Source organism: Natrix helvetica, assembly GCF_964273705.1.
Source record: "Natrix helvetica genome assembly, chromosome: 3".
Classification (NCBI taxonomy): domain Eukaryota; kingdom Metazoa; phylum Chordata; class Lepidosauria; order Squamata; family Natricidae; genus Natrix; species Natrix helvetica.
The window spans coordinates 138,625,970-138,647,131 of NC_138549.1; the positions used below are offsets into that span (position 1 = coordinate 138,625,970).

Sequence of the window (21,162 nt, forward strand, 5' to 3'; positions counted from 1 at the left end):
TTCCTTCCTTCCTTCCTTCCTTCCATCCATCCATCCATCATTTTTATTTTTATATTTATTGCAGTGGGAGTGATATTAAGAAGACATCCAAAACATTCATTCCAGCAGATCCATTTATACATTTCCAAAGCCTGAATAGATCTGTGTCCTTTATATATATATATATATATGGTAGATGGCACACAATAAAAAGAGAGAAATGAGCACTTTCCTGCCAGCTATATGGCTGAACTAAGACTGAGCAGCCTCTTCCAGGTTATACAACAGATCATAAATCTTGTGAGTAGCTTCTCCCCAGGATTACAAAACAAGAAGAAATTAATCAAGCATCGGATATAACCTATGTGGAGATTCTCAGTCATCCAGGTCATAGTTGTCTTCAAGGTGCTTTTTTTTTTCCTTCAAAAAGGTAACTGGACTGTTTTTTCCTCAAGGAAGAAGAACAAAACATTTCGCTTCTTATCTAAGAAGCTTCATCAGACCGTTGGTTTGAAAGAGGGGTAAAAGAATCCATCTATGATGGAATTGAAGACCCCTCCCTCCTTCAACAGAGGTGGAGGAATAAGATACCACCTATCCAGTGATGGGATTCAAAATTTTTTACTACCGGTTCTGTAGGCCTGGCTTGGTGGGCGTGTCATGGTTTGGTGGGCATGGCTTGTGGGCATGGCAGGGGAAGTTTACTAAAAATCCCCATTCCCTCCCAATCAGCTGGGACTCGGGAGGCAGAGAATAGATGGGGATGGGGCCAGTCAGAGATGGTATTTACCAGTTCTCCGAACTACTCAAAATTTCTGCTACTGGTTCTCCAGAACTGGTCAGAACCTGCTAAATACCATCTCTGCACCTATCTCCAGTTTACAATGCAGCCTTTGCAACAGTTCCAAGAAGTTTCCACAACCAATTTCTCCCTGATTCAGGTAACCCTGAAGGCAAAGGTAAATCCCCAAGTGGCCTCAACAGCTCTCGGAGAGTGCTAACAGATAATTGCAAAGCAATATAATCCTTCCACACACACCCATCCTATCAGAACTTATTCTTCCATCTCCCCACCATTCAGACTCAACTGTCAGTACTTATCCTTCCATCCCCCTACTGTAAGAACTAATGAAGCTTCTTGGAGGAGAAGAGAAATTTTCTTCTTCCTCAAGGAAAAAACAATCCAGTTCTCTTTTCAAGGGAAAAAAGCACCTTTGCGACATTAGATATGACCATGTGGCTAATGTTCAAAATTTTCAGTTACCATTTCAAATTCACATGATAATTTTTTCACTTAATATTATTTTAATCCAGTGAGACTTGAAATCATCCAACTAATCCAACTAATTATGCTACATTTTTAATATTGCTACATGATTACATATGACCAATCACTATTTTTAAATTTAATATTTAATAATAATACTTAATATTAAAAATAATTTGTGCTATTTTGGGTGGCTTGTTTTTAGGAGATCTACTGAAAATTGCTTTGGATATATTTTGTTTGAAAGAAAATATATTCTTTAACAAAAGAAAAAGATGTAGAACTTATTTCAAGCCTCTAAGCAAAAACATCAGGAGCACATTAAGCAGAGCATATATTTATTAATATGGGCAAAGTAAGATGCATCAAAATATAAGAAGATATAAATATAAATCATCTAAAATACTAAAGACAAAATATATCAAGATTATAGATTATTTACTGACTACATAAATCGAGGTCTATGCTTCCTCCAAAATGAAGCTATATAAGACCAAGAATACAAAGTGCATTTGATCAGTGACATTATATCCCAGTCACAAAGCTAAGTCAAAGACAAATTAGTTACAAATCACTTTTAAGAGACAAAAATACTTAAAAGAGAGACAAGTTACATCATTCCTCCCCAAATCCTTGCAATCTCTCTCTCTCAAGGTCCCAAGAATAAATTACATGTCTCTATTTCCAAGCCATAAAATTGAAAACTAATTTTCCACAGAAATTCACACAGATAAGGAATATTTCACAGGAGCACATGAGAAGTATAAGCTACCTAGCAAAGATGTGGGCATTTTTGCTTATATGTCAAATGCTTCTTTAGGCATACAAGCAGCCATGACAAGGAGAAGCTATCTTTGTTTGACCAACTTTCTCCAAACTGTTGTATTCCAGTTAGCCACAAATTTCCATAAATGCCACCAATATAGCCAAAATCTTAGAATAATGGAAATTAAAGTCAGCCAACATATCTGGATGAAACTTACTGAATTTAACAGAGATTAGAAGGTTGGTAGGTAGGTAAGATAGATGATAGATAGATAGATAGATAGATAGATAGATAGATAGATAGATAGATAGATAGATAGATAGATAGATAGATGATAGATAGATAGATAGATAGATAGATAGATAGATAGATAGATAGAGATAGATAGGAGAGACAAGGACACAAAGACACACATACACACACAATTTCAAGGTCATGTTCTATTATTTCAAAGTAGCAAATAAATACTTGACTGAACAGAGAAAAAAAATAGGCATAGAGCTAGAACTGCGTAACAATATTTTGTATCAGCTGCTCTGTTGTATCAATGCTGATCATGTACCCTGTTTTCCTGAAAATAAGACCTTCCCAGATAATAAGCTCAATCAGGCTTTTGAGCGCATGCCCTAAAATAAGTCCTACCCTGAAAATAAGACCTCCCTGAAAATATTGCAACACAGCAGCAGCCATGAGGTGACCACGCTCACCGCCTCCTGCACCTCAACAATAATAAAACCTCCCCGAAAATAAGGCCAAGCACTTATTTCGGGGGATCAAAAGAAAATAAGACCCTGTCTTATTTTCAGGAAAACATGGTAGTCAAAATGGAACGTGGGAAACTGCTTTGTAAAAGACCAGACCACTGTTCCATGAATCCAGGACCATTGGATTCACTGAATTCAACTATTTACCTCAGACCTTCAAGCATGCTCCAATCCCTCCTGTACCAAAACTTCCAATCCTTCCTGTACCAAAACTTAGTATGTTCTAGCTCTAAAGACTGAAGAGAAAGGACAATCAGCAGTGATTTTTAGAGCTACTGGTACTACTTTTCAAGACTCTCTCTTTGTTCCAATTCTATTCAAACGTATTCCTGATTTTCCGGCTGTCATGTCCTATGGCCAGGTTCACAATTTACTCCTGCTTCTGTCTTGCATTTCCATGCTAAATATTTTCCTACTGGACCCTTTGCTTGGATATTTCCAACTCAAATCTGGTCCTAATCAAACTTCCATCCAATCCTGGAGAAATTTCTCAACTTTTACTAACTGGACTTGCTGAAACTATTACTTTCTCCAGAAGTAATAGTTACTATGGACATGGACCTAATATACATATTAGTAAATAAATAACATAAATAAGTGAATACATTTAGTTTTGACCTACAGCAACAAGTTTAGCCTTCTTCCATTCCATGAAACTGTATTTATGTTAATGTCACATTTAACGTTCAAGTCGTTTCAACTGTAGCTATTAAAGACGATAGCCCCATATAAAAACAGCAGTCAGCCTATTCTCTGCAGTGTAGTCCTCCTCCAGGTAGAAAAATGACCTTTCCATTTCCCTCACAAGTCACTCTCTACAGCTTGCTCTCTTTTCATACATAAAAGTTCTGATACTTTTGCCCCTTACAGGCTCAAAATCCCTAATCAATAGAGACCGGGAAGGGATACAAGCATCTTCGTTTCACCTAGCGATTTGGTAATTTGTTTTTACTGATTATGCGGAGTTCCAAGCAAGCACTAAACTGTCTGGAAAAGCACAGCTTTAAAAGCACAGGCAATGTCTTTTGCTGTCCATGCATTCTTTTAGCTTCTGGATAAATATTAGGGGATTAGCTTTATACAGAGAGAGTGTGGGAGGGAGCGAGGAAGAGAGAGATTGATTTTATTATTTTTGGGGGCTGGGTCTAAACATATGGTAAAAGAATGGTATTCTTCCAGTTAAGGATAAAAAATGAATCACGTGGCATTTCCACTTTACTTATGAGAATACCAGCAGATTGTTAGGTATATGCCTTGAAAATAATGCTAAAGCAAAAGGGTCTGCATATAATTGCCCTTAAGCTATTCCATTTTTTCTCTTTTCTAACTCAATTCATCCAAAATGCTCAAGGGGGAATCCAGGGGGAGGGGTCTTCCTTTCCAATGACTCTGGAACAGTCTCAGAATTTCTTCAGAATTCCCATTAATAGCTTATCTTCATCTTCCCTTTGCCTTCACCAATGAATACACAATTCTTATTTCTATATAATAATTCATATACATGTAGACTAACATACACCTGCGAAACCTATGCCCCAGTGAAATGACAGCTATGAAGGCCATACACTGATGGAAAACCATGAATGTCATAAATCGATTAAATGAAAAATAATATTCTACTTCCTTTTATTTATTTTACTGCATTGCAGTTTCACTCAGTATATCAATACTCAGTGACATCTTCCAGGAACTTTAATCAGATTTAAAGCTTTTTTGGCTTGTAAATCCCAACATCTGCAGCCAAGTGGCAAATATCTGGAAAGCACCATGTTGGTAGGCTTGACAACGTGAAGAAGATGTTCACCAATTTTTGTGATACTCCATAAATCAAAGCCACTGGGTTGGGTATATCCAATGTTGTCTTCTAAAATTAGAAGATGTTTAGGAAATACTAGAATCATAGCAATGTGTCTATGCCCAGATCAGACAATTAGAGGAGAATACAACAGTCAGTAATATAAGCACAGACAAACAATCATGAAAGGGAGAAACACTTGATATGCATGAGAATTATTTCAATGTTGAAATGCCTGCTCTGAGGATTTTGAGCTTCTAAGAAAACACACTTTTTCATACCTCAAGACAATAGCAATATCACTTAGACTTATATACCGCTTCATAGTTCTTTACAGCCCTCTCTGATCAGCTTACAATGTCAGCATATTGCCCACAACAACCTGGAAATCCTCATTTTACTGACCTCAGAAGGATGGAAGACTGAGTCAAACTTGAGCCCTGTCAGGATCAAATTCCTGGCTGTAGGCAGAGTTAGTCTCTAATACTTTAACCATTGCATCAACAGTTTTCCTCCAAGACAAAAAAGGCTCCATTTCATTCAGGACTGTTTTGGCTGTACAAAAAAATATCAAGTCTCTTCCTTGGCTTCTATTTATACATTATAATTAGGTGGAGGTGCATTTTTGTGTTTAAAAATCCAACCTACCTGGTAAAATGGAAGGTGTTAGTGGCTGAGACCAAATGGGGAGAAGAAGGGATGGAGGTAAACAAAAAGGCAACAATGATTTAGATTTTATTTATTTAAAATTAATGCATTGACCACATTTTTATAGATTGAATGGCTTAAGTTGTTGTTAGAACGGATTATCGCTGTACCTATTTTTTTGTTGTTTCAAAAATGAAAAATGAATGATTAAGGTTGTTTATTTCTAGGCCCCATCATTTTACCCAAATGAAAAATATATATCAAGCTTTGTTCTGTATAGCGCACTCAAAGAATTCATGATTTAGTTCACGTAACATAGCAAAATTAGAATATTCCAAAGAACTATCTGAGAAAAAATTACTTTGATTTGATCTGGAAATAAACTTTTTTTTCCATTTTGTGCATCCACTCCCACATTATCAGAATACTAGAGCTGTCAAAATTGTTTCCATTCTTTCTTCTCAAAATATTTGCAAGTGAGGTTAGAGATCAGACAGTTGCTTTCCAAATTTTATTGCATTGCATGTCTAATATTATATGATTAGATATTCTTCTTGATAAGCCAAATTAAGGCAGAATGTGCTCCATGGCATCAGTATCCCCAAACACATTTGCTTTGATCCACGCCACACCAATTTTTATTTAAGAATAATAATGTCAGTTTCACAGCCTAACAGATAATCTGACTCATGCTCTTATTGTAGAATTCTCTATACCGCTGGAGTAAATACAATATTATGGCTATAAACCATAATTATGAAAAAAGCTACATTGTTTGATTATACAGGGGAAAAAACTATTAAATTGGCTTCTGCATTTTAAAAACATTTATTAGCATTTAAATTGGCAGAGGCCAATTTAATGCTTTTGATCTGCTTTTACATTCATATAGTTATAAACAAAGCATAGTGTTGACTATGCCATAAAAATACAGTAACTGTATTAACATATAACTATTATACAGTCCCCAAGTCATAAATTTATGGTTAGTCCTTGAAGCTCTCCAGGCAAGGTCTTTGCTTTCCAAGTCAGCAAGTCATTTGTCTGGGGGGAAATTCACAATCTTCAGTTTACATTACAGTACTTCACTCTGTATAAAAAAGGATGCAGTGCAGAAGGAAAGTTATTCACACACCAATAGAGACAAAATGCTAACAAATATCTGCCTGTATTTTGTATAAGAACTGTTTAGCACATTCTAAGCAGCAAACACTGGGACATTTCTGCTGCCTATATATTGCACTTCCCAGTGATGTCCAGCATTGTTTTACCTCTCACCTACACAGTATGTGCAGGAATTAATAGGTCAATATAGTGTATATGTATGTACAACGTATGTTACAATCCAGTGATGAAAATTATCATAGCAACATGGAATTTTACTCCATTTGATTGTAGTTCAGATTGGGTATCCTAAAGAAGATGGAATGACAAAGTAGATTAAGTTAGATGGTAGATTTCTAGATGATTTTCAGTAGATTGACAAGGATTCCTGATAACTAACTCAATAATAGATATTTAAAGTATAGAGTCTTAGGATCCTAGATCAGAGCAGATCAAATGGTGATTTGGGAATTCTAGAAAATGGCTTGTTGGATACATAGATGACTGACTCCACCCTCAGTTTTCCTTCTAATTCTTCCCCTGTGGACTCTTTAAGACACAGTAGGCAATTGTAGACCCTGTCCAATTTTAAAGTTTTGGGGGCCCTTTGACCATGTCTGATGTAAGATAGAACAGGTTCCCATGATGTTTAGGTAGAAAATGATTTCAGATTTTTTTTAAATGCTCCTCCACATCTCACCAACCTAACCCCACTTACTTGTGATAGGACTATATCCACTCTGTAGCTTTCCACACTAAAAAGTTAAGTACACCACCACCTTTCTCAACAAATAATTGTTCAACTTTTTAAAGATTTTAAAAATGACACATATAGTAAAGGCAAGGATTCTAGATCAGTGGTGGGTTCTCCCTTGTCAACTATTTTCTATCAAGACTTTTAACAAACTGATCTTGTGACATAAGATCACTAGGAAGATGATTAGATGGCAGCAAACAGAGGACATGTCCATGGTTCTTTGCTACCATGTCTAATGATTGAGGTTTTGCAGCCCAGATACAATATGCCTAAGAGAGACACTTTCAAGTGAGTGAGTTGGGAATGGACTGAGTCCCACGTGCATGTCTGGTTATATTTTGAATGTGGATGAGAGAAACTACTTCTGAGTCTAATGGTCAAATGGATGGGTGCCAGGGGAGAAATATTTTTAGTGACTAAGTAGTAATGGGATATTCTTGTGGGGCTTAGGCCTGCTGCTTCCATGGAGTACAGAACATTTGTGTATCCTGCCTGCCCCCAATAACTGTAACCTTACAAAGTTGTGGTCAGTACCTGTTCTCTCTCTCCTCTGGGGGGGCCCATTTAATAGTTTTGCCCAGGGGCACAGAATGCTCCAGATATGCCCCCAACTTAGTTTAAATAGGGGCACATGAAACCGAACACTAGGACTTCTACATGTAATGCATCAAGAGATCTTCAAAGGGAAAAGGAATTTTTTAAAACAGAAAGCAATATCTGTTAAGATACACTGAAGTGGCAGACCCAAGGATAGTTTACAGGGATATAAAGTTAAAAGACAGAAACAGTGAAAGGTGTTAGCAAATATTTCATTTTCTTCTTATTAGTTAATGCCTTCAACTCATTTGCCTTATGCCTTTGATGCACTGCTTGCTACAAAAGGGAATGTCATGGCGTACAGTTACAGTAGATATGTATGTACTATTGATTTGCACTATTGATTTGCACCGGGAAATGTTGAGATTCATTTTTTTAATAAGTTTTCATTCAGAATTTTGATAGGAAGAGGTTATCCATTCAACTAGCAGTACTGTAGCCCTTATGACATGTAGTACAACATAACACTTGATTAGAGAAGACTTTTATGAAGATGCCATGAAATTGCAAGGGGCAACCCACTCTTTTGCCAACCAGAGATTCTAGATCAGTGGTGGGTTTCTATTATTTTTACTACCGGTTTGCTTGTGGACCGGCATGCCCTTCTGCGCATGCGCAGAAGTATCTAGGCAGGTGGGCGGAGCCTCCTGCCACTGCTACTACCAGTTCGCCTGATCCGGGCCAAACCAGCAGCAAACCACCTCTGTTCTAGATGTTTATAAAAATTACTGTAGGAAGATCAGCCTGCACAGGAATCCTTCATGCAATCACTAGCCAGAGATTTAACAAGATAGGAGACAAGGTTAATCAAGAGAACCATGATCCTCTCTTTTAATCATCTCTTTTTTGCTATTTATTGAAATCTATTTCTTTTTTCCAAACAAGCAAAGCTCCCTCTTTATACAAGCATAAAGGAAATCACAAATAATTTACTTGCAGGTTCATGATAAATCTAGTTCTCCCTCACTACCTCCTAAAGGAAACAGGAAGGTTTATTTTAAAAATTAGATTCAGGAACAGTGACTTGGTGTTTTTTTCTGTTTTAGAAAGAAATATAGCAAGTAGAAAGAAAAAGAAAGAAAGGTGGGTGCTTTCAGTACGGAGATCCTGTTTTATTAAGATGCACAATTAATCTCATCCTCATTAATAAATGCAGAAATCACAGATGCTTCGGGTAGTTGCATGCCTTGCTTTAATTGAGCATTCCTGAGAACTGCTCTGTTTTCTGCGTATCTAATGTCAAAAGATACCCAATACAGCATCTGTGATTTTTAATTGCTGGTGTTTAAATTGCTTTCTACCCAACAATATTTGATCATTTCTAATTCTGAATCTTCTGCAACAAAAGCAGCATGCAGATGTTCCTAAGATAAGGCCTTTTTACTAGAGAATTCTGTGAGCCAAAACCAACATGACCATTGACAAGCTGTTAATAGGAGCTATAGCACAAACCATCCAGGGAACATCAGACTAGGAGACAATTCTTGTGATAGCCTCGTTCTGCAAAGAATATAAGGCATAAATGACTAGTCAAGGTCATTCAGCAAAGGAACCACAAGGTCAATTTTTAAAAAAACAACAAGATTTTTGTGCAATATTTATGTTTAACTCACATTTCTTTAACTCTTTACTTTATTTCTTATTTTAGGTTTATCCTGCAGATATAAAACAGAACTATTTCCTAACAGTGAAAACAATTAACCAGTGGAATGGCTTGCCTTCAGAGGTTTTGGGAGAATTTTAAAAAGAGACTGGACAGCCATTTGTCTGGAATGGTAGAGGGTCTTTGCTTGAGCAGGGAGTTGGACTAGAAGACCTCCAAGGGCCCTTCCAATTTTGTTATTCTGTTATTATTCTATATCTAGTGTATTGAGTATACTAGTAATATTAGTAATACTAATAAATAGTACATAATATAAACATAAATGCAGAATATAATTTATAAATTGTCTAGTTACCCCAAAGCAAGATTCTTCATAAATATTTCATGTTTAAGTCTGTTAGGCTCTAAGCTTAAACTATAAGAGTCAGGGGTTTAAGAATACTAATCTTGATATATTACTGTGCTGGAAATAACATAATCCTACTTTTGATTTATATCATTTCCAGGCTGTTTCCAGCTTGCCAGGCAAGCTATTTGTAAACATAAAACATGAACATGTGGCCTGGCTAGCTCTGATCCTTAATTTTAAATCCAATAATTTCAGTAACTTTTAGATAAAGAATTATTTCTCTGTGTGACATGTAATCTTGGATCAGTTAAAAAGCCCATACTTTACAAAGCTCTGCAAATTTGGTAGAATTTATTGGTCTTTAGTTAGCTTACAAGAATTATTTGCAAGTGCAGGTGGTTAACATTTACACATCATCTTAAACCCACTAGAACGAAAACAGTGTTGAAGATGTCTTCTCTGGGGCAAAGAGCAATGATGAAATACATTTTTATGCAAAAGATTCATACTTGGAAGGCACAAAACTATTAGCTTCTACTCAGAAAAAAAGCTATTTTCCAAAGCAGTTAAACCTCTTGGACTTTTTTTTTCAAAGAGGTAATACCAGAATTCGATTTGATGATTTAGCACCAGTAGCTTCTTCTTTAGTTCATCATTGCCAAAGAAACGTAGTTCAGCAGCATGAATTATAACCTCGAACAACAAGACCTAGAAATCACCTTGTAACATACAATCCACTTTCAAACTTATCGTGTACCATTATAAAACTTTATTCTAATTCATGCACATTGGTGTGTTGGTGCTGGTTTCTCCCAGTTTGGCCGAACCGGTACTGGAATTCAGGCCTGGGTCGCAGAACCGGCAGCGACCCAGGCCTGCCACACTCTCGAACCGGTTCCCTTGCTGCTGCTTGGCCATCGCTATTTTGGATTTTAGTGACTGTGCGTGCACAGTTCACTGTAAATTGTTCTGCATATGAGCACAGAACAATTTACATTGAATTGTGCACGCATACACAACACGCACACATTGAGCATGGGTTGTGAACCAGCAGTAAGGCCGGCAGCAACCCACCCCTGTTCATGCATCATCTCTACCCCAAAGTGTGATGACAGTGTTGATTTGACCGACTTTTGATAATGTTGCAAATCAGTTCTCAGGCTCCAGCAGCCATCTCAAATGTATCGGTGAGGGAACAGTAGTAGCAGAAAAACAATGGTCACACAGATATTTCAAGCTGCCCTTGGACCTGAAACTTTATCACTTGAGCATACTGACATGAATTCACTGATAATCTTTTAGAGAGTTGTAATATTTTTTAATACACATGTGTATACACACACACATATCACTCTTTCTCAAATGATATTGTCTAATCAAGAAAGCTAAGCAGGGTAATCTCTGGTTAATGTCTGGATGGAAATCTACCTAAAAAATCCAGGGATGTAGTCTAGTCTGGGAAGTTTAAAAAACAAAAACCTAGAAGGCAGCAGTGGTGAATCCTATTTGTATAAAAGAATATGGACATGTGGATGTAGCCAATAGGAGATGAGTTTGATTTGAAGATGGCTTTACTTTACTCTCACTAGTATCCCCTTTCTATACTGTGGGCACGTTGATAATCCTTTTAAAAGGGAGAGGACATGTGTTTTGAGGATCAATTTGGTGTAGTGGCTAAGGTATTGGGCTAGAAACCAAGAGACTGTGAGTTATAGTCCTGCCTTATGTACAAAGCCAGCTGGATGACCTTTGGCCTGTCAATTTCTCTCAGACGCAGGAAGCAAGCAATGGCAATCCACTTCTGAAAAACCTTGCCAAGAAAACTGCAGAGTCCAAACAGTCTCCGAGATCTAGTCGATTGATAGAACAGAAAATAAAAAAGTAATATTTTTTACAAACACAAAATAAAATTAATATTGGCTTCTGCAGAAATTTCATCTTTTGGAGAAATTTCTTTCAATCTATAGCTTCTCTCTCTCTCTTCCTCCCTCCCTCCTTCTCTTTCTCTCTCCCTCCCTCTCTCTAAAATGTTCATCCACATTTCACATTATCCTGCCCAGAACTCTCTTCTAGTTATTACAACAGGACTGCTGTTTCCTCTTTATAGCAAGACTCAGGTCATTCCTTATCCTCCACTGAGGAAGGGCAGACGATGTAGTAAGGTCATTGGATCCAAACTCATATCAGTAAAATACATTTATTTTCTCTCCTAAATCTAGAAAGCTGCCTCACAGAAATAAATCATATTGGAATTGTCTGCCTGTCTGAAGACAGCCTCCAAATAATTATAAATTATTATAAAAGAAAGAACTGCAATAAGGACTTTGGGACTCACAATGCCCCTGCGTTATTATCGGAAGGCTCCTAAGATTCCCATTTAGCTTTCTCTAAGCAGGGCACTTTTCTCTGAGTGATCACTCTCTTTCTCCCCTCTTTCCAGGAATTCCCGGGAAAATGGCTGCTTGGTTTGCTTGAGGGTCAACATTTGTAGTACCAGCAGGGTACCAAATCTCCTTTTCCCCCATATGTTACAGCCATCCAACTGCTATAAATACTTGCAAAGCATCCCCTCCTCTCTTTTGGAAATAAATCCCTGGCTTTGAAAAATGCAATTATGAAAGAAACTTGCTTCTTGGTTTGGTCCCCGTTTCTTCTTCTTCCTCCCCCTCCCGCGCCCAAGTTCTACCGCTTTCTATCTTTATAATTCCGCTTTGATCTCCACCCTCGGTTTCCAAAGCTTCCGTTGTTTTACTGCTGGTCTTTCCCTCCACATAATACCTCGCCTGGAGACAAATCTGTATCTGCTCCGAGGCAAGCCTCTTTATCACTCTACTGTCTTCCGGCTCCATCACTTTTGGAGACCAGCAACACCTCCACCTCCGAGCCTCGCCGGGATCTGCGCTTTTGTGCCATCTCCGGCTTCCGCAGCGCGGGCCGCCCTCTGCCGCCTCCTGCAAACTTTCGCCGCAGAGCCTGCCGCACACGCGGGGACGCCGAGCCAAGGCCGGCCCCTTTTCTGCTTTCCTGGCGGGCGAGTCGCGCCCCCCATTAAGCCACGCCGTTTAGTTAATCGCCTCGCTCGCGGGAGTTTCCCCAGCAGGTTAGCAGGAGGCGGGCAGCGAGAGGCGCACTGGCGGGGGTGGCGGTGGGGGGATTCCCTACTTCCCGCGGGGTCGCCATCCCGAGCCACGCCACGCGCTGCTGCAGTCTCTTACCGTGCGAGCGAGCGAGTGAGCGGGAGCGGTCGGGCACTGCCTCTTTTCCTCACCGCCAGCCGGGCCGCTGCAGAACTTGGGCTCCTCGCAAATCTCCCATCCAGCCGAAAGACGCGGCGGGCTCTCTCGTTCCCTCCTTCTTCCCTCCCTCTGCGGTAGTGCGAACACACCGCGCGCTCCGCCCGCCTCTCCCTCCCTCACCCGCTCGCTTTTGGTTTGACATGTTCCTCACATCCACCGCGTGCAACAGCCCGCCCCGCCCAAGGTCCGGCGGGAGAGCCCCTGTTTTTTTTAAAAAAAAACAACCCTAAAGGCTCGTAAGTCCTCGACTTATGACCACCTGCCCTCAGCTCGCCTCCCTGCTTGGGGTAAGAGCAAAGCTATGTATGTGTTATGGGACAGCTGGCGGCAGGCCAAGACATTTTGCAGCCTGGATTGTACGGGACGCTGGTCAATTTATTTTGGCATGGACGGAGATGGGGGAGAAGTCCCACAAGCATTTCTCCTGAGGAAAATAAAATAAATTTATTTTCCAATAAATAAATAATTGCAAGCGATAAGGGGAGGTAAGTGAGGCACTTTCAGGGCACTGGAAAGCTGCCTCCTTGTCCCATTGAGTAGTTTTCTGTCTCCCAACTGGGGGGGGGGGGAACCTATGGAGATTCAGAGAATGTAAAGTTGTTGCTGCAGCTTCAGTGTGAAGTCCGCTCCTGGAACGGGTTCATGCTCTGGTGGATGAACACATCTTCAATGCATCCCTCTTTCCATGAAAATAACTACATTTTCCTCCAAATATCTGAGATTAAGAGTCTGACTGACAGAACTATAGGATTTATTAGTAAATATGCATGTTAGAAATGCAGTTATTCAATTATGCCACTGCAGATTGAGTATCGTTTAACTTGGGATGGGGAATAAATGTGTTGTTAGTTGCTTTTACATATCACATCACAAGCACTATGCCAGAAATGGGCTTTTTGGCAGTTAAGATGTCAATAGCAGCATTAAGTGTCCCCCATAGTTTAAACCACAATCAAGTGAGGGTGATGAGGAGGATAGATTGCAGCTCCTATCATTCTTGGCCATACTACTGTAGCCAGAATTGATTGAAGTGAGAGTTTCAGAATATTTGGAAGGTCAGACACCATCCATATCTGACTAAACATAAACACAGTTCATGCCATTTCCATTTTTTGCTTTGTAAATTGCAACCAGATTCCAATAGATTTGTGGCCTGGCTTGTCAATATCAAGTGCTTAAGCTGGCAGGTTGCAGAAGAAAGACGTTGCCTCAGGGATAATGTGTATAAAATCAACAGGCTATCAGGGGGAAAAATGAAATGAAATTATTTACATATAAAGTACAATGAAGGCTTCTGCTAGAAATAGGTTCCATTGTTATTGCCTGTATTTTAAAAAACTTTATTTATATACAGGTAGTCCTCGACTTATGGAGCACAAGTAAGCCCAAAATTTATGCTGCTAAGCGAGAAAGTTGTTACATGAAATTTTCTCCCTTTCTTGCCACAATTGTTAAGTGAATCACTGCAGTTGTTAAGATAGTAACATGATTGTTAAGTGAATCTGGTTTTTCCATTGACTTTGCTTGTCAGAAGGACACAAAATACGACACTGCAAACGTCAGTATCTGAATTTTGATCATGTGACCATGGGGATGCTGCAATGATTGTAAGTAGGAAAAGCGGTCATGAGTCACTTTTTTCAGTGCCGTTGTAACTTTGGTTACTAAATGAATTGTTGTAAACCGAGGACTACCTGTAATCCCTTTATTTTTTATTTTTATGAATAATTCAAGGCTGGGAATGTACCCAATACTCCTTCCTCTCTTATTTTCCCACAACAGCAGCCTGGTGAGGTGGGCTAGATTGAGAGAAAGTAACTGTCCTCCCAGGCAACTTTCATGCCTAAAGTGGGACTAGAAGTCACAGTCTCCTGATTTCTAGTCTGGTTCTTAATCTAAACCACTAAACAAAATTGATTCCATTGAATTTAAGTGTTGAAAAGGAATTTGGATGTTGGGATGCAATTCCACATTAGTTTCAACAGAATGGGTCTTCTGCACACATCTATACCCCAAAGTGTGGAAATAAGTTGCTAAACAAAGTAAATATGTTTTCCATGATTTTTAGTATATATACATGGGAGTTAAATACTATTTTTTTAAAAAAAGTACTTTGGCAATCTTATGTTCTGCGGTTTTACACATGCCCTTGACAGTGCATTCAGTCAAACTTAATGGATCTCTTCTGAGTTAACCCAGAAGATTCTTCCCTTGAGTTTGCTGCTTCTTTGTGATTGTAGCCAAGAATTATTACTAAAGGACAAAGCAGCGATAATTCCTGTCAGCCTAAATAGATTAGAAACTTTTGGAGACTGAAAGTAAACAAAATCTCTGTAGTTGAAACAACAGTTCATCAAAATAAAACAGAAAACTGCAAGCCTAAAATTAAATGCATAAATTATTACAAATCTCTTTTAAAACAGTATTTTGATTGTAGCTGTTGAAAGGTAGCAAATATTTCTCTTCATTAGGAAAATGTTACAAAAGAAACAGGTAAGAAGGGAAGAAAGAAGGGAAAAGACTGTCTTAAGTCCTGACATTCAAATTGGATCGGAAAGTTGGCTGAATCCAAAATATCCCATAGGAATGAGGAATAGAAGTATCATTTATTTATTTCTGAAGTCCAGCACTGTTGTTCAGGTAAATCGTTGGAGAATGATGCAATCCATCGGAATACAGTACTATAGTCATTTACTGCATTTTTGAATCCCAAAGCAAATGGATAAGTGTGCATAAATGGTAGTTTGAAATACATCATTCTTAGATGAGAGACTATAATTATCATGCAGCTCCCCAGCAGGACATGCTGACTCATTTCTTTCAAATTGTCCTCTGGGTGATTAGATTGCTAATACACAACTAAACTGACTAGTTAATGGGAGTTATATGAGCAGGTAGGCTGAAATATCCCAGAATCTGTATCTGGGAGACATGACTGCCTTTTGAAAATGTAACAGTGCATTCCTATCCTTCACATGCAGAGAAATTTATTTTAATGGATTTCTGAAGCTAATTGACAGTGTAATTGTGGAATGTTATCACCCAGCCCCCTCCCAGAAAAATGAAATATCCTAGGAAATATTGAAAAGGCAGAATATTATATTTCCCTGGATGTGAAAAGGAAGAAACATGTTTTAAATTGAGAATAGCTCCCTGTAGCTTCCTGCCTCCACCCACTTTGTCAATGGGCCATTAAGAAACCCAAGCCAGTCCCTTTACATAATAAAGAGTTCTCCCCTTCAGCTCCAGTGGGATTGGATTAAGGCATGATATTATTGGCCCTTTACCCAACTCACCACATGGCATCTGAGAACTCAACCAAACCTGGATTCAAAATGCAGCCTAGAGAGTTGCCCCTGCATGGCCCCATGGGAGTCTGACAACCTATCAGAATCAAGATCAAAGGCCAGAGAGGGCATAAAACCAGGGACTCAGCATCTCAGTCCTCCCTTCTCTTCTTCTCCATCCAACATTGAAGCATGTGATCACCTTTTCTGTTCAGGACTCAAGCCATGTGGTTCTGTCCACCAATAAACCATCTTTCCAAGCAGCCTCCATGTCTCCAGTGTCTTTTTCCCCTCTTGGGGCTGAACCCAAAAGGACATTTCTTCCAACATAATAAAAGGAGAAATATAGCCAACCCAATAGGGAGGTTGAACAGGCTACCAAACCACCTTATTTGACTTGTAGAGTTGCAGCAGGAAAGGCCATTCTAAATTGCCATTTGATTCAATAAGATTAGATAACTTAATTGATTGTAGCGAAAGTCTTTCATCTGTAAGGCACAGATTTGTTGCCACATATTAACTTTTGTTTGAATCTACCCCTACATTTTTAACAAGAAGAAAATTTCAGCAATACATTTTTGTAATTCATGGGGTGGGGGGGGTTGAAGTTACTTCCTCAGTAATTTCTGAAATGCAAAAATCTTTTGCATCTTTCGTAAATCTATTTTTTCAGTGATATTGTAACTTTGAAGGTTGCTGAACAAGTGGATATAACCTAAGGACTACCTGCATTTCTGATAAAGCAGGCATTAGAATTACCCAATAATTACTTCATTGCTCATGCTATCCAATTTGATTAACTCCACCGATGTCACTTCTAGCTTCCTGAAGTAGCATAATAAGAAAAATGGGAGCCTTTATCAAATTAGTAGTTAAGCGGGGAGCCCAGAAATATAGTACAGAGGTAGCATTTATTGTTAAGAACTCCCTATAAAGCCACTTCTTAATTTTAAATTCCAATTTATTTTATTTTTATTCATTTTATTCTTCTGCTGAAGACCTGTACTTTTGCTATTTTTACTGGAGACTGATATTTTTATTATTTCTGCCATGGGAAAAAGGAATACTAGGCAATGTTCACATCCTGTTTCTCAGACTTCACTCAAGCCTACTAAACAGCTCAAAGTTGATAGAGACCTAAAACATTAATAGCCACTTGTCATAAATAACCAACCCTCTCTTATTTTTCCTTATAGCCTCTAAAATAGATACAATTCCCTAGAATTGGGATCTATAAGTGGAGATACAAATTTTTAGATCTCTCTGCCCTATGCCCGAGGGAACTTCCCCTTCTCAAATTGCAGCCATTTGAACAGCTGCTGCAATGCTTATGCAACAAGGGGATAAGAATTTTTTTTAAAAAAAGAAATATTATTGACTTTATAACCAGACAATGCCTACTGATAAGCCAAACAATATTGTTAATTTTTGAGCTTCCGACCACAGACTTATTCAGCTTAACTAATCATCCAAATACTGCTGCTGAATCAATTAAAACAAGCTCATGTAGAGACAACTGTGACTTAAAGCAGATTATAGTGGTAGAAAGATGAGTCCTAATTTGGAACCTAAAAGAGAGTGAGGAATAAACTAAGAGATCTAAGCCTACATCCAGAGGAGCATGGGAAGCAAGTACCACTCTCCCCGGAAACATTAGATGAAAGGCAAGCAAACTGTAACTGTTACAGCCAAATCTAAATACTCTACACATCCAAAATAAGAAAGGAAAGAGAGGAAAATAGGGATCCAGAAGTGCAGCCATTCCCTCAACTTTTAGTCTACAATGAAAGGTGGTTTATTGATTTGTAGGATATTGAATGATTCCCATCCAGGAGAGACTCTAAATGAATCCTATCATTTAAACATCCCACTATTGCTATCTTGTTGTTCAGAATGAAGTCTTTTTTAAGCAAGTTTGATATGTTCACATTGCATGTATTTCATACAGAGGGAGTTAGTCCATTAATAAGTCATCTTGGCATTGCTTTTACTTTAAAGCTTAATTGTAGCAACATAAAAGTAGGTAATTCCAAGGACGTTCTACCACCATCGTCCTTGAGAAGAGACAGCTTCAATAAATAATCTCTACTCCCACAGCAAATCAATTTTCTGAAGAACTGTTAAAGACAAACTTGATTAACTCTTTCAGGACTTTGCCAGATACTGGACAAGTGTATATTACAAAAGGGCTAGACAATGTTAGGGAATTATTAGCAACAACATGTAAAGCTATTAAACCTCTAATAGAGCTGATCACCTCCATTGTCCAAGAAAATACTGCCTACTTTGAGAAATAATCTCTGGTTCATTCTGTATTTCAATATGGAATATAGACATGGAAAAGAAAAACAAAGCATTCTCGGGTGTAGTTTCTACCATATGCTCCTGGATAAAATGTTCAAGTAAAGGTAAAAGTTCCACTCGCACATATGTGCTAGTTGTTCCTGACTCTAGGGGGTGTGCTCATCTCTGTTTCAAAGCCAAAGATCCAGCGTTATCTGAAGATCCATGTCTCCATGGTCATGTGGCCGGAATGACTAAATGCCGAAGGAGCACAGAATGCTGTTGCCTTCCCACGAAAGGTGGTTCCTATTTTTCTACTTCCATTTTTACGTGCTTTCGAACTGCTAGGTTGGCAGAAGCTGGGTCAAGTAACGGGAGCTCACTCCATTACATGGTGCTAGGGATTCAAACTGCCAACCTTTCTGATCGACAAGCTCAGCATGTTAGCTTCTGAGCCACTATACAAAATAAATAAATAAATAATGCAAAATAAATGTTACACTATACAAAAAAATGTTAAGTAATGGAAATAAAATAGAGATCAGCAGAGGAAGTAAGATGCCTAAATTTTGGAGAGTTACTAACCGTGGATGGAGTAGCACAGAGTTCTACTTCATCCATGGTCACCTGTAATTCAACACCTCTAAAAATAGACACAAGCCCCAAATCATCACCTAGGTTACAGTTCACAAAGAAATGCAAAATGTGTAAGGAGAGAACCTGAGAAAAGAAAATCATTATCATCTAGAGGTAAACTATCTTTTATTCTGAGTGGCGAACCTGAAAAGTGCTCCACCCAAATTGCTGCTTACTTCAAAACTACTGAAGCTTATGCAATAGCAAGGCAATAGTGATGGTAGACAAATGTCAAACCAGTGTATTTTTTCTAACACTGAAGGAATTTTGGATAACGTCACTCCTGTTGAATGACCCCAATCATCCTCACTAATATTAAACGTAAATGTTTTATCCAATTACTGACTCAAAAAATTGCTGGTTGGAAGAACAGAGTAACAGTTGGCCTCCTTACGTGATTTTATACATCTGGAAATTATGGCAGAGGGTTATTTTATGACCACCTTGGCTCTCTAGAGACTCCAGAAGAAATACAGCAGGCTTATAACTGGTCTCCTTCAACTATAAATGTAACTCCACATTTAAGGAGGTAAAGAACCTGGTTTTATATATCCTTCTACATACCATTCAAGAAATTAGCAGTGTTTCAGATTGTCAGGGGAAATTTCACCCTGAGCTAATGAGGTGTAGACCGTCAGCTTTCCTAAAAAGTATATCTTCAGAAAAAACGAAAATAAAAACCCGAGAACATGTTCTAATTAAAAACAAACTTTAATATAAAAAATAAGAAATAAACAAATCTATCTAATTGTTACATTTTGGCAAGAGCAAATTGTCGTCCACCTTCTTGGCAGACGAACAGAAGATCAAAAGGTAAAGAAGTCTCTGGAATGTGTGATGTATATAGAAACGTGTTAAGAAGCATGCACAGTAAATCACTGCTGATAAGGCCTATGACCTGCACAGTAATATCTCAGTTCAGCTAGCAAACAATTAATGCAGTGACACAGATTATATACCATATTTTTTGGACTATAAGATGCACTCCCTCCAAAAAAGTGTGTGGAAATGTCTGTGCGTCTTATAGAGCAATGGTTCCCGAAGCGCCACCCACCCACTGAACCCCACCTTTCAGCCTCTGCCTCCCAGCAATTTGCCTCCTTGCAACAAACAGTTTGGTCAGCTTCAGCACAATCTGATTTAGCATGAGCAGCTGATTGGAGGTTGGATCTACCTCCCAGAATACCACCAATCAGCTGTTCCAGGCTGGTGGGTATCGCCGCCATCACCCATCATCCCTGCCACCGCTTATCGCCATCACCACCTATCGTTGCCTCTGCGCATCCCATTTTTGGCCAGCTGCCTCGTTTTTGGCCTCCACATGCCCTATTTTTGGCCTCCGTGCATTCTGTTTTCAGCCCGTTCAGGTGGCAGGGATAGACAGCAGCAGCAGGATGGAACAGGCAAAAATGGGATGCGTGGAGGCCGAAAATGGGGCACGCAGAGGCTAAAAATGGGGTGCACGCAGGCAGAGACAGATGGGAAGCTGATGGGTGGCGGCAATCCCCACAGCCTGGAATAGCTGATTGGTGATATTCTGAGAGGCAGATCCAACTGCCAATCAGCTGCTCATACCAAATCAGGCAGTGCTGAAGCTGACCAGGATGTTTGCTGTTTGCTGCAAGGAGGCAAATTGCTGGAGGGCAGAGGCAGATTTTTTTTTCTTGTTTTCCTCCCGAAAAGCTAGGTTTGTTTTACAGTCTGAAAAATACGGTATGTGTTGCATGAAACAAGACTATGCTGTTTTCAGACATTAAAGCCCCTGTGAAGGAAGATAGGGATCACAAAACTGATCACAGTCCATTTCCAAGGCAAATCTGATAGATTATCCATGCCATGCCAAGAAACAACAAGCTAATTTTGAGATGAGGCAAAATAGAAGGCTTAATTGCACCATGGGTTGATATTAAGACAATATTTCTACCTTTCTGAATTCAGAACAGGCCTAGAGTTGATCTCTATTTCCTCCTTTTTCAAGGTCCAGATAAAATCCTGACCCTATATACTGATCTCTACACTGTACACAAAACC

General features: G+C 38.9%; 1 protein-coding gene across 7 annotated transcripts in view; it reads right to left on the reverse strand.

Annotated features, from left to right (window-relative positions):
- SYT2 (synaptotagmin 2) overlaps positions 1-21,162 on the reverse strand; it is a 132,142-nt gene that overhangs the window by 57,547 nt on the left and 53,433 nt on the right. Inside the window, exon 1 of one of the 7 annotated variants that reach the window (XM_081948874.1) lies at positions 12,408-12,530. The exons of the other annotated variants lie outside the window; for them this stretch is intronic. The gene's annotated coding sequence lies outside the window, so the exon portion shown is untranslated. Of the gene's footprint in view, positions 1-12,407; positions 12,531-21,162 lie in introns of those variants that run through there. 7 annotated transcript variants of the gene reach the window in all.